Source organism: Lagenorhynchus albirostris, chromosome 3 (genome assembly GCF_949774975.1).
Source record: "Lagenorhynchus albirostris chromosome 3, mLagAlb1.1, whole genome shotgun sequence".
Taxonomy (NCBI): Eukaryota; Metazoa; Chordata; class Mammalia; order Artiodactyla; family Delphinidae; genus Lagenorhynchus; species Lagenorhynchus albirostris.
The window spans coordinates 130,140,884-130,154,794 of NC_083097.1; the positions used below are offsets into that span (position 1 = coordinate 130,140,884).

Genomic DNA, 13,911 nt, shown 5'->3' on the forward strand with positions numbered 1-13,911 from the left:
AACCGCTGTACCACCAGGGAAGTCCCAAGGTCCATACATTGTGTTTGGTTAATATTTGCTAAATTTCTTTTAATGTATACGTTAAACCTCTGTCTCTCTTTTTTAGTATCTTGACATTTATTTGTTAAAGAAATCAGATTGATTTTCCTGTTAGACTTCTTCCTAGATTAGCTTTTGCTAAATGCATCCTTGGGGTGTCATTTCATGTGTTCCGCAGTCCCTGTATTTCCTGTAAACTGGTAGTCAGGTCAAGAACAGGGGTTAACAAGCTATAGCCCATGGGTCATATCTAGCCCCTACTCTGTTTTGTAAACAGAGTTTTGTTGGAACACAGCCATGCCCATTTGTTTAGTTATTGTCTATGCCTGGTATTTGTACTATTCAACAGCAGAGCTGAATAGTTGCAACAGAGATTAGAGCTATATAACCTGTAAAGTTTAAAATATTTGTTACCTGGCCCTTTAGAGAGAAAGTTTGTCAACCCCTGCGTCTAAAGTCTTGGCCAGACTCCTGCTTGATTTTGGAGGCATGATTTCTTCATAGAAGGTGGTATTGATTCCATCAAAAGGCCCATTATGTCAAGTTGTTTCTGTTTTTGTAATATTTTCAGTTAGATCAGCTAATTCATAACAAGTGATGATGTCCCAAGTCAATCCTTCTTCATTCCTTTTTCATTTTATTTGTTGGAATGCTTATGGAAAGAGCAGCTTCCTCTCCTTTACTAGTTGGTTGCCTGAGGCACAGTTCTTACAGGAAAGACAGAACAAGTGCTTAATTGTTTCCCTTTATTTACTAGTTTTCAAAATAATGAATTGATTTCTTAATATCTTCTGAAGATGATCACTGAAGTTTTTGTTTATTTTTAATATATCATTGTAGACCCGTGGATTAAAATATATTTGATGTTTTTCAACTGATTGCAGTTATTTTCTTTACTGATGCTCAAATTGTCCTGACTTTGGCCAACCGAGACTCTTCGGTTGCCCGCTGAGTCTCTTTGCCATAACTAGCTTCCTTGATTTCTGGCATTAAAAGATAGTCTAAGTACATATTGTGCATCTTCTGTCCTAAAGCTGGTATCAGCTGTTTGTTTGTTTGTTTGTTTGTTTATTGAGGAGCCTGGTTCCTTTTAGTGTGAAATAGTATTTAGAGACTACAGTCTGGACAATGAAGTTGCTTTCTAAAGTGTCGCTCATTGTTTCTAGACCTGAAAACAGTAGGCAGCGCTAGGGAATATGTGTCTGTTTTCAGGTCAGCTGCATCAAAAATTCACACTGAAACTTCCATTTTAAACCCAGAATTATAAGATTTTCACGGAACCCCTTTCATCCTTCATATGTATCTCCTTTCTCTGGAACCAAGTCCTGGTTCTCAACACCAGCAGCATCAGAACTCATTTGCTTCATCCCACATTACCTAGCCGACAGTCCCAGAATAACAATTCCAGTGCTGCCGCTAACAATACAATGACTGAAAACCGGCAGCCCTTTATAAACACCAGAGTGAAAAATTCTGAAAATGAAACAGGAGAGGACCTCAGCAGGAAGGGTCTGTGCTGACCCCATATAACTGTGTGGCAGTTTGCATTACTGCTGGAATTTTTTTTTTTTTTTTTTTTTTTTGCGGTACGCGGGCCTCTCACTGTTGTGGCCTCTCCCGTTGCGGAGCAGAGGCTCCGGACGCGCAGGCTCAGCGGCCATGGTTCACGGGTCCAGCCGCTCTGCGGCATCTAGGATCCTCCTGGACCGGGGCACGAACCCGTGTCCCCTGCATCGGCAGGCGGACTCTCAACCACTGTGCCACCAGGGAAGCCCGCTGCTGGAATTTTTAATACTGTATTCTGTTGGTCAGGATTTTGTTCTTCAGTGTGATCAACTCTTAAAATCATAGTTTTTACCCTTTTAAGTGTCTAGAGAATGGAGAAACAGGAGGTTATAGCAATGTAGGCTGGTGAGATGATTGTTGGGTTGGTAACCCACGTATGCTGGTAAGCTCCAGGCTTCAGTTTCCCTCCCTAATACATGAGGATAAAGAGAGGAAGGAGATATTTGCAGGAGGGGCTTTGGGGCAATCAAGTCATCCCTCTGAATCATTTCCTTATCTATTAAAAAAGGGGGGCAGGGATTGGACTTTACTCTCGCCACAGCAGTTTTCTTTCTGTTCTCCAAACACACCTGCTCAGGGCCTTTGCACTTGTAGTTCCCTGTGTCTGGAACACTCTCTATCCAGCTCTTCCAATGATTGGTTCCTTGTCATTACTCAAGTCTCACCTTCAATGTCACCTCCTCAGAGAGAGTCTCTCTGCCCACATAATGTACAATAGCAACAGCCATTACTTGATCGTATCGCCTGTTTCCTTTCTTCAGGGGACTGTTACCTATCTGATCTGTTTACTTGTTTAGGTCTAGCTCCCCTCTTTCTAGAATGCAAGCTCAATAGGAGTAGGAGTAGGAGTAGGAACAAGGACTTTCTTGTTCACTTTCTTGTACCCCTAGGCCCTAACACAGGCCAGGCAGGCGCAAAATAGTTGCTGAATAGTGATGCCTATTGAATCAGTGAATTTCTGGTAAATGAATAGTTGGCTTAGAGAATCTCCAAAGTCCTTTTTAGCTCTAAGTGTGAGTGTAATACAATATACAATACAGTGAGTGTGAACGTACACACAAGCATGACTTTGCCATTTTACAGATGTGGAAACTGAGGCAGTGAGTGACTTGCCAAAGGTTTCACCGAGAAGGCAGTGGTGTGGTCTAGAGCACTGTATGGGACGTCAAAAGCAGGGGATTCAGGTTTGGGTCCTCACACCATCCTACTCCATCAACCTTCCTTTGAATAGCCAGGCGAACTCAACAAGCCCTTTACCTCTCCCAGCACGATTTTTCCATCTGAAAGAGAAGGCTTACTGTCAACTCTGGTCTAGGGTGACTGTGAAATAATGAAGCTTCCTAAACTGAACAATACTAAGCATTTTGCAGAATGTTTTGCCTTTTCTTTACTCCCATTTAATTCCCGGAGTTGGGGGCTGGGGAGGGGAAGGAAGCCCAGGACCAGGGCTGTGGAGGAGGGGCGAGCCAGCTGGTTGCCACAGTCTGTTTACTCCCTGGTCTGCCCCTAGCCTAGCAGCTCTCACCTGCTCAGGTAAAGAGGTAGGGGGAGCCTTGCTCAGCCAATGAACTGCTGTCCTTCTCTTAAAGGCACCCGGCAGTTGGCAGGAAAACCAGCCCTGCGATCTGGAGAGCTCCCAGGCAGATGCCAGGAGGCAGCTGTGCAAGCTAGATGTAGCGAAGCCCTCTATGGCCACGCTGTGACCCCAGGCCTGGTCACTCCACGTCCTGGAGGGTGCTTTCTTCAGGGAGGCCTCCCCTGCCTTGCCCACAGCAGGCTTTCCAGGAGCCTCCCACGCCTAGCTGCCTCGGCAGACACCTGGGGAGGAAAGACAGCGTGGCCTTGGCAGCCGCCGGCCAGGAAGGAGCCCACAGGTGCCAGGGAGAAGCCATTTCCCTGTCCTGATCCCCTTCAGCAACCCTGGTGAGTCCTGATGCTCTGGCCTTCTCGAACCTCATCCCAGAAGGGTGGGGTGGGAATGCCTCTCCTGAGGGGCAGAAACCTTGGGTGCCAGTTCCAGCCCTGCTCTGTGACCTTGAGCAAGCCACTCCAGCTCTCCCAACCTCACATGTCCCATCTGGGAAAATGAGGAGCTCACACTTCCACGTCAGCTTGCCCCTTGTATTACTTTCGCCTGTCACACTCTTTGTTTTGAAAGATTTTTGTCTGCCAAGCAGTACCTGTTACATAAGTCGTTAATTGGTTTTTCCCCTTGTATGTTAATTGGGGCCCTATCACAATCAATCAGTGTTTTCTGGTCAGCAGGAACAAACCCTGGCATTACCACTGAGCTGATGTAAGTTTAACCATAGCAAAGAAATGTGGTGTTTTAGTCTGTGCGATCTTATCTAGAAGCAATCTTTGATTTTCATTTGGCCTCTTGAAATAGGAGAAATAGAGCATGGCAAGTAGTTCCAGAGAACGGGGACCCTAGGTGAGAAGCCCCTAGGTCTAGCTTGCATGGTGTGTGAGGGTACCAGGCAGAAATACTGACTTCACACCCCAAGCCCAGCTTTGATCTCTACAATGCTGCCTGCCACATGGGATGCATTCTTGAAAGTGGGATCCTTTGGCCTGAAAACTTCCTGTGTGGGGTTGGACTGTTCCCAGGTGTCCGCACACTGGGTTCATTCCCCAGCTCTGAGTGAGGCTGGGGAACCCTGGGTTGGGGAACTGACGTCTCCCTCAGGCCTCTGCTGGTGGGTAGCCCGGGGTGGGGGTGGGGGTGGGGAGGTGGGGGAGGTGATGGGAACAAGTTACTGTGAGCGCAAGGCCTGAAAGCCAGGAGTGTACGGTGGACACAGCTTGTGCGGGGAATCAGGAAAGAGGGCTAATCTGCATTGACTAGCTCTGTGGCCTCAGGCTAGTCTCCTAACCTCTTTGAACCTCAGTTTTCCCAGCTGTAAAATGGGGATTATAATCTTGGCAATGTTCACCTACCAGCATTATTCTTAGAGCCAAATAATATTGTGTATTTCATGGAAGCTTAAATTTCAGTCTTTAAAATGCATCCAAAATTCAGAGATTAAAGGAACCACAAACATGCATTTTAGAATGGATGCAATAGAGTAATGGATGTTTTGTAAAATGTGACCTCCATGATAATTATTTCAGTGATGAGGGAATGGTGACTGCTTGTTGTTTCTTTTCCTTTTTAAAAGTACCGTTTTTTGGGATTTTTTGAAACGTAGACTCATAAACAAAACGCAGTGCGGAACAGCTCATTGAGTAATGGTATTTTCTAATGACTTCTGGAACTGAAACCGAGGCCTGGAATGTGGTCCTAGTACGTGAGGCAGTATGATATGTGGTTAGAACGTGCACTTCGGAGTTAGGCAATGTTGGGTTCAAATGCAGGCTGGGAGACTTACTGGTGACCTTGGGTGTAAGTCACTGCTTTTCTATGCTTCAGTCTCTTCTAAACTCTAAAATGGCCTGGGGGGAATGTCACAAGTCCTCGCTGACATCGTTGTTGATAAGTTGGGGTTTAACTTAGGATAGGGACTCAGCACCCACATATATGTTCCACTAGAGATGCCCAGGTCCAGAGGGCTCCTGACCCTTGGAGATTCAAGTGGGCCAGATAAACTGATTCAGGGCAAGACACTGCGGTCAGTTTCCCCATCTGGGGCCCCTCACACCCTTGTCACCTTCTGGGGCAGAAGGAGGCTCCAGGGAGATGCTGGAGAAGCAAGTGCTTGGAACCAGTAAATTCCCCCGAGTGCATGGGGCTATTGCTGCTCCTTGCTTTGGGGGCCCAGCCAAGGTCCTAGCCCCTTCTGTTTGGTCATTTGAGCCTCCTCACCCTGTTATCCCCTCTCCTGCAGCTCCCTGCTGAGCACATCAGTCACAGGGAATGAAGTTCAGGGGTCGTGACAGTGTCTCCCCTCCCAGCGAGGCTGCAGGAGGATGAGGTGGAGTGAGAGCTGGAATAGAAGCTTTCCAGGAAAGGGAAAGGGAGCCCGTCTTGTCCAGACTTTGGGCAGAAGGTGTGTGAGAGTGTGTGTGTGTGTGCGCACACGAGCTAACAAAATTCAAGTTGAAAAATTCTAAGAGTGTGAAGGCCCCCAGAGGTCATGTTAGCCATCCGCCTGCTCTGGGCAGGAGTCGCTTCTATCCAACACAAGAAGGTTGCAGCTGTACCCCAGGGAAGCCTTCTAAACATCTTTCCTTGGTAACTAGCCATGGCATCTGAAAACCCTCCCCAGGGTGCGTGCAGGCTGTGTGTGTGCATGTTTGAGGGCCTTGGGTGTCTGAGTTAGAGTTCCATGGGCACTGAGCACTCAGACCCTGCAGAAAAACAAGTATGAGGTGGAGGGACTGCAGTGCAGTGAGGGCTTTGAGGTTTTCTCCAATCACCATGAAGTTTAGAGGCACTTTGGAGGAGTTACATTTATGGGGTGCCTCTTATGAGCTAATGATTGTGCTAGGTGTTTTAAACTCATTACCTCATTTAATCCTCACAGTAGCCCCTTTTATTATTCCCATTTTACAGATGAGAACACTGAGGCTCAGAGAGGCTACAAATCTTTTTGTTTGTTTGTTTTGGCTGCATCGGGTCTTAATTGCGGCGCACTGGCTTCTCTCTACATGTGGTATGCAGGCTCAGTAGTTGTGGCACGCAGACTCCCTAGTTGTGGCCTGCGTGCTCAGTAGTTGTGGTGCACAGGCTTAGTTGCCCCGCGGCATGTGGGATCTTAGTTCTTCTACCAGGGATCGAACCTGCATCCCCTGCATTGGAAGGCGAATTCTTAACCACTGGACCACCAGGGAAGTCCCGAGGCTACAAATCTTGAATAAGATTGCTCAGCTAACAAGTGGCAGATCTGTGATTCAGCTCTTTATACGTCTACATCCAGAGCCTGGTCTTTTACCCATTCCACTGGTAGTTGCAAATCAGGCCAAATACTAAAGTTCCCAGGTGCATTTTGTTTGGCTTACACAGTGTTTTGTTTCGTTGTAACATTTAAAAAATTTAGATGCCAACATTTGAAAATGCAGCTATTTAACATAAAAATCTAGGTTCTCATTTCTCTTTAAAGATCAGAAGGAAGACATGGCACTATGGGTCCACATTCTCATAGCCAGCAATCAACTAGAACTGATGATCAGCAGCTGCCTTTAAACAGGGCATGTGACCTCTAGTTTGCCACAGTCCTCACCACTCCCTACTCTTCCATCCAATCCACTTTCCCGTTTATGGTACCAGCCTGGCCCCACGGGCCTGTGGATATCTGGGTTCTGGTCCTAGCACTTGAACTGGCTATGACTTCAAATAAGTAATGGCATCTGTCTGGGCTGTAGCTGTAACCTGGGCTAGGTAACACTCTGAAATAACATCCTGAGTGGCTTTCTGTGCTGCTTGGTGGAAAAGCCCTAAGTCTCCAGCACATCCACATTTTGGTGACCTGGCTGTGCAGGATCTGTGTACATTACTCCAGGAGTGGCTGGTGTTATTTGCTCTTTGTCACCATCATTCCACTGTACTACATGTGTGATGTCCCTGGTGACAGGACATTTGGCGACAGGTAGGGCCTGGTGGCACCATTCCTGGTGTGGTGCCCATTCCTAACACTTTGATCAAAGAGTCTGACTTCCATGTGCCTCTGTTTACCTGTTCCAGAAAGCCAGATTGAGATTTCAAAATCTGAGTATCTTCTTCTGACCCCATTTTCACTATAGGGTGCGTGAGAGAAAATCTGCATCCCAGCTGAGAATGTCCTCTCTTTCTCTGTTAAACACACACACACATGCACGCACGTACACACACACACATACACACACATGGTTCAGAAATAGCCATGCTTTATAGGTCTTCCCATCTATCTAGTGTCTTGTTCATATTTCTGAGATCAGATCTTTAGAGCCATGGAATAGTAGAGATGGAAATGTGTAGATCATCTAGTCCAATAATAGCAAATATATCTTACTTCGTTTGCTGATTCCTATCAATCAGTAGAACATTGAAAAGGCTTCTGAAGCTACATATGAGCATGGAATGGTCATGTACTGAGATCTGTCAGCAATAGCTACTGTGGGCATGACAAGGGGTTGTAGCAGTACTTATGCCAGAAATTATACAGATACGAAAACTGGGCTGGGAAGGGGAGATGTCTTACCCAGAATACTCAGCAAGACAAGGAAAAGTCAGATCCAGAAGCAGGATCTTTCTTGACCTGCAAGCCACTATTGCTTCCACTATATTAATTCAGAGAAGGAAACTGAGAATAGGAGGGAAAATGACAGAAGCAAGCTGAGGACCCAGGAGTCCTGTCTCCCCCAAGAAGCGTGGCTGGGGTTGGAGCTAAGGAATTCAGTTCTGTCCCACTAGACTGAGCCCTGCCAGATGACCTGTTGGCTTCTGCTCCACTTCTTAGAGTCCCTTTGCTCCTGCCCCAGTTTCCTGTCTCATTTTCCTCAGGCTCGGAGAGTGCATGTCGCCTCCTGGGATCCTGAGTCCTACATGCCCTCTTTTGGGAACGAGCTCCCCAGCCCCCTCTGTTCTGGAAGAGAAGTCCTAGGACACAGGTTCTTAACCTTATTGATGCCATGGATTCCTCTGGCAATCTGGTGAAGCCTACAGACCCCTTCTCAGAGTGTTTTTAAATGCATAAAATAAAATACATAGGACTACAGAGGAAACCAATCATACTGAAATATAGTTAACAAGATAGTTTTAAAATTGTTTATGATATGGTATGTACTTCATTAATACATTTAAAATGATATTGGGCAGCAGATATAATAACCATTGTAATTTTAGAGTAATAATGAGCATAAAAGATCTATGACAACTGTAATGTGATAGAAAAATACCTGTGATTTCTCTTGGCTTCACAGTCACAGGAACCCTCAGAATTACTGTGGTCATTGCCTACATTCAAATGGAACAAAGTACTTAACTTGAGTTAGAGGTTAGTGAAAATAAAGATGGAAGTTTTCCCATGCAAACTCAGAGACACCCTGAATTCTGTCTGTGGTCCCAGGCTGAGACTCCCTTGCTCTAGGATGTTCAATCGGGAGTCTGCTAGTCCAGTGGTTTGCAAACTGTGGGCCATGGAACACTGGGGATTTGGGTTGGGGAGTGTCTCAGAGGCTGCCAACGTATGGAGAAAAGGAGGACCACTGTCCAACTAGACAAACAGCCTCTGAATCCACCACCTCTGCCTTGCCTGAGCAGGTTTTTTTGAGTTCATTTTTATGGTTCATATGAGACCCCTTTGTAAAAAAGGGTTCACTTGTTCCTGTCTGAATGTCAAAAACCTTCACTTAGCCCTGCCTGCCTCTTCCTGTGACAGAAAGTAAAGCCAAGGCCTAGAGCAGTGAAGGGTGCTGGAGGCACATGGCGTGTGGTGGCAGGGTCGGGCTGTGGAGTCCAAGGAGGTGGTGGGAAGCAGCTGGGTCAGGGTGAACTTCCTGCTACCTCTGCCTGTGAACTGTTCCAAGGAAGCAGTCGGCTGGGGCCAGGTGCGGGACCAAGAGTCAGGAGACCTTGATTCGGGGCCCTAGATCTGACACAACCTGGAGCTTCTTGGAGACAACGATATATGGATATTGAGAGGACGAAATGGAAAGGTTTGGGTTTTTTTTTTTGTTTTTTTACTGAAGTATAGTTGCTGTTATATGTTACAGGTGTACAATATAGTGATTCACAATTTTTAAAGATTATACTCCATTTATAGTTATTATAAAATATTGGCTGTATTCCCTGTGTTGTACAATATATCCTTGTAGCTTATTTTATACCTCTTTGTAAGAGTTAAGTTTGTACCTCTTACCTGCCCATTCCCCTCTCCCCACTGGTAACCACTGGTTTGTTCTCTATGTCTGTGAATCTGCTTCTTTTTTTTTTCTTTTTTTTAAACGTAGATTTTATTTATTTATTTTTGGCTGCGTTGGGTCTTCGTTGCTGCACGCGGGCTTTCTCTAGTTGCGGCGAGCGGGGGCTACTCTTCATTGCGGTGCACCGGCTGCTCATTGCGGTGGTTTCTCTTGTCGCGGAGCACGGGCTCTAGGCATGCGGGCTTCCATAGTTGTGGCTCGAGGGCTCTAGAGCGCAGGGTCAGTAATTGTGGCGCACAGGCTTAGTTGCTCCGCGGCATGTGGGCCCTTCCTGGACCCGGGCTCGAACCCGCATCCCCTGCCTTGGCAGGCGGATTCTTAACCACTGCACCACCACGGAAGTCCTCTTTTTTGTTATATTCACTAGTTTGTTGTATTTTTTAGGTTCCACATATAAGTGATATCATACAGTATTTGCAAAATGAGAAAGTTTTAAGAAACACAAAGAACTATTGAAAGGATTTTAATACATTTGTCTCTAAGCCTGAGACCCTTTTCTCAACTCTCCCTTGGGGTCTTTTTCCCAACACCAACAAACCCTCTCTCCCACACAGTACATCCCCAGTCACCGAGCACACTGATGCAGTCAGATTTGTGGCTGAACAGCCAATCGGCCAGTCACCTCGTCTGCTAGTTGACCTCCTCAATTCCTCCTCTTTGTTGTCCCTGCTGCTGTGTCATGATCTCTGGCCTGCATTTCTCTAACAGCCCCCAGTCTCTCTCTCTGCTCCAGTCTGCCTTCCATGGAGCCCAGACACATTCTGACCATAAGTTTTGACCATGTCCTTCTGCTTCAAGGCCTGTGATGTCTCCTCACTGCACACAAGGCCAAGTCCTGCCTCCAGAGCATGGCAACCCAGACTCCTCAGGATCTGCCTGCAGCCTCTCCCACCCTCCCTTTTCTAGCATCCCCACCTCCTCTTGCAGGGGAACTGCTGCAGTGTTTCTGGAGGCTTCCCTGCCTTCTTCCTGAGCCCAGACAATAGTGCAAGCCCTGGGAGCTGGGGAAGACTAGAGGATTCGGGAAACCAGAGGCTGACGTGATGGGCAGGGGAGTGGCACGTGCAGAGGACTCCAGGGAGTTCTGCTGATAGGGGCAGGGGACAGATGTGGCTCTGTCCTCTGTCTGGGCCAGACAGGGGTTATTTTCAGAGACCAGCCAGTAACGGTGCAGAGAGTTGGGAGCACCTTGCCCAGTCAGGGAGAGTCGACCATTTGCTATGCTTATCCAAACCAGAGGCAAAAACCAGGTCACCAGGAGCAGAATACAGCTGAGCAATGGGGAATTCATAGAATCCCTGATTCTTAGAATGTCAGAGCTAGAAGGGACCCTGTGGATGTTTCCTCTAGTCTAACTCCTTTCTGCTTCAAACAGAAAGGTTAAGCCCAGAAACGGGGAATGACTTTCCCAGGGCCATACGAGTTTGAGGCAGAGCCTGGACTGGAGCTGATGTCTGATTTTCTTCCCAGTCTCCATCTCCTCAGCTCTGGCCTCTGAACTCCTACCAGGAGACTGAATAACTGGCCCAGGACTGATTTACCAACAGTGGCTTAATGTGTCACTTCTAGGCAATGCAATGCTGGCTCTTACCATGGGTTGTCAACACCTTAACCTAAAGGTCCCCAGAGACAGGTTACAAGTGTGCTGAGATATAGCACCCTCAGGTCCCAGGTGGAGCCCAGGGTAGCCAGAGCCCCCAGCTCCGTTGGGACAGTCACCTGCAGGCCTCAAACAGGCTCATTAGGTTAGCCCAGCGGGTATCCAAATGTTATCATGTACTGTGATGGGAAAAGTCAGGAAGCACTGTCTTCACTCCAAGGCACAAGTACTTTTAGGGGTGGTGTGGGCGAAGGTGGGGAGAGGGGGAGCCTGAAGACACAGGTTCTAGTTCTAGCTGTACTGTTTCCTTCTAACTTGTATATTCTGGGTGCGGTAGGGGGGGATAACAGGAGAAAAAAATAAGAGGTACTTTTTATTGTGCCTCGCTTAATCTTTCAAAGAGTTCTTTAAGTAGGTATTATTATCAGCTCCATTATACAGATGAGGAAACTGAGTCAGGGAAATAAAGGGACTTAGCCAAGATCCCACAACTAGGGAGGGGTGGAACTTAGATTTGAGTCTGAGTCTGTCTTTCTCGGGATTCTGTGCTCTTAACTGCTCTGCCATATGGACATGTTTGGGGACTAGTGGCAGAGAAAGATTTGGGGCCTTTCAATCCTAGCTCCCTGACATCAGGGCTGCTGAGTCTCCAACCACCCGAGTCTGCCAGGAAAGGGGAGGCCCAATCTGCGAAAGGGGAGGCCTTTCGCAGGAGGGAAGCAGGCGGTAGAGTCCTGAAGATCCCAAAGAAGTAAAGACTACCCCGACCCTTGCCTTCATGGGTGTGAGATTATCAGCAGGACTTGGGGTGGGTGTTTTGCATGAAGAAAACCATGATCCTGCAGTAGAGTCCCCACACCCGAGGGAGGGAAAGGTAGTAAGACATCATTGGGTGCCGCACTACCTCTGAAACTCATGGAAATAAGGCACCTTGTTCACCATGCCGACCCTCCGTTAAAAAATAACCTCTATTTATAGATCCAGTGATTCAGCCAAGTACCTTATTATACACATTGGCTCACTTTCATCTTCTCAACAGTGCTATCTTGAGTGTTTCCTGTTATTATCATTGCCACTTTACCAGATGAGAGTCTAAAGCTCCAAAAGTTCATGGAACTCTTCCAAGACCACACAGTTGGTAAATGACAGAACTGGGATTTAAACTCAGGTCTCCTTGACACCCAAGCCCATGAGGCTCTTGACCATTATATTGTAGTGCAATATGGCAGAGTGGGGAAAAGCCCTCCTCTGGATCTGGAGTCAAGCCCCAGGTAGGCCAGTGACTTCTTAATGGACTTTAGTCAGGGAACCTTTGGGCAAGTCTTCTCTGGGCCCAATATCTAGGATTATATAAAGGTAATTCTAATTCTGCCTACAGTGTAAAATTATGAAATTGAAAGCAACTTACAAACTGTTATCCATGTATTCAAATAGTGTCTCTTAAGAACTTAAAGCAAGTGAGAACTTGGCACTGCAAAGAAGAATAAGGCATGGTTCCAGCCCACTGAAAAATATAACAAATGTTAGGTGAACAAGAGTCTTTTATTTCTAATAATTATGGTAGCTGATTGAAGATACACCCTCTCACTGGAAATTGTTAAAATAGCTGAACAAAATAAATGTGTCTATGTATGTGTATTTGAAGACGTTGGAGAACTACCAAAACAAGAATGACCTGAGAGGCAAAGATTCCAGAGGGAAGGGAAATGCAGAGAGGTAAGCCCCATATCCAGCTGCCACTTTGCCCTTCAGTATGCTGTTTCTCAAGAGATGGCTAAGAATCTGAGCAGAGCCTCTGGAGATGTTACGAAGCTGGGGTATAAAAATTGGATTTCAAGGTCTACCAAGCAGGAGTGTCCCTAATAAACACTCCAAGTTTTCAAATGTAACCCCCAAAGGGCTACTCCCTAGGAGTAGAAGTCAATTAGAAATTGACCAGCCCCAACAGAACTGAAGACTAACATCTAATCAGTTAAATCTCCTTTGTATGACTTAGGTGTAAATGCCTGCCAGAAGCAAAAGTACAAATCTCTCTGAGGGAAGATAATACCATCAAGGGCCTCAAATTTTCCTATAATTTTTTTCATATGCAATATTTAGCATTCAATCACAATTTACCTGACATCTCAGTAGACAAGACCAAATGGTTGAAAACCAAGAGGAAAAAATAGACAATCAAAATAGGCCCACAGAAGATCCAGATATTGGCATTATAAGACATGGACTTTAAAACATGTGATTAAGGGGAATTCCCTGGTGGTCCAGTGTTTAAAAATCTGCCTTCCAATGCAAGGGACTTGGGTTCCGTGGTTGGGGAAATAAGATCCCACCTGCTGCAGGGCAACTAAGACTTTGTGCCGCAACTACTGAGCCTGCGTGCTCTATAGCCCGTGCGCCACAACTAGAGAGCCCACGTGCTGCAACTACTGAGCCTGCGTGCTCTGGAGCCAGCACACCACAACTAGAGAGAAGCCCACATGCCACAACGAAGAGCCTGCATGCTGCGACAAAAGATCCTGCATTGCTGCAATGAAGATCCTGTGTGCCGCAACTAAGACCTGGCACAGCCAAATAAGTAAATATTAAAATAAATAAATAAATAAAACGTGATTAATATGTTTAAGACATTACATGAGAAGATGGAGAATTTCAGCAGAGAACTAGAATCTATCAAGGAGAATCAAATGGAAATTCTAAGCCTGAAATACAATAACTGAAATTAAGAACTCAAAAGATGTATGTAAGATTACAGTATACAGTACAGCTAAAGATGAAATTAGTGAACTGAAAAACAGATCAGTAGAAAATATTTAAACTACAGCACATGTAATACAAGCCATATGGAACTTGGTGAAAATGTCTAA

At 46.2% G+C, this 13,911-nt stretch overlaps 1 protein-coding gene across 4 annotated transcripts in view; it reads left to right on the forward strand.

The window, feature by feature from the left end:
- The window catches only part of LARP1 (La ribonucleoprotein 1, translational regulator), a 109,408-nt gene that overhangs the window by 19,606 nt on the left and 75,891 nt on the right, over positions 1-13,911 (forward strand). The window lies entirely within an intron of this gene.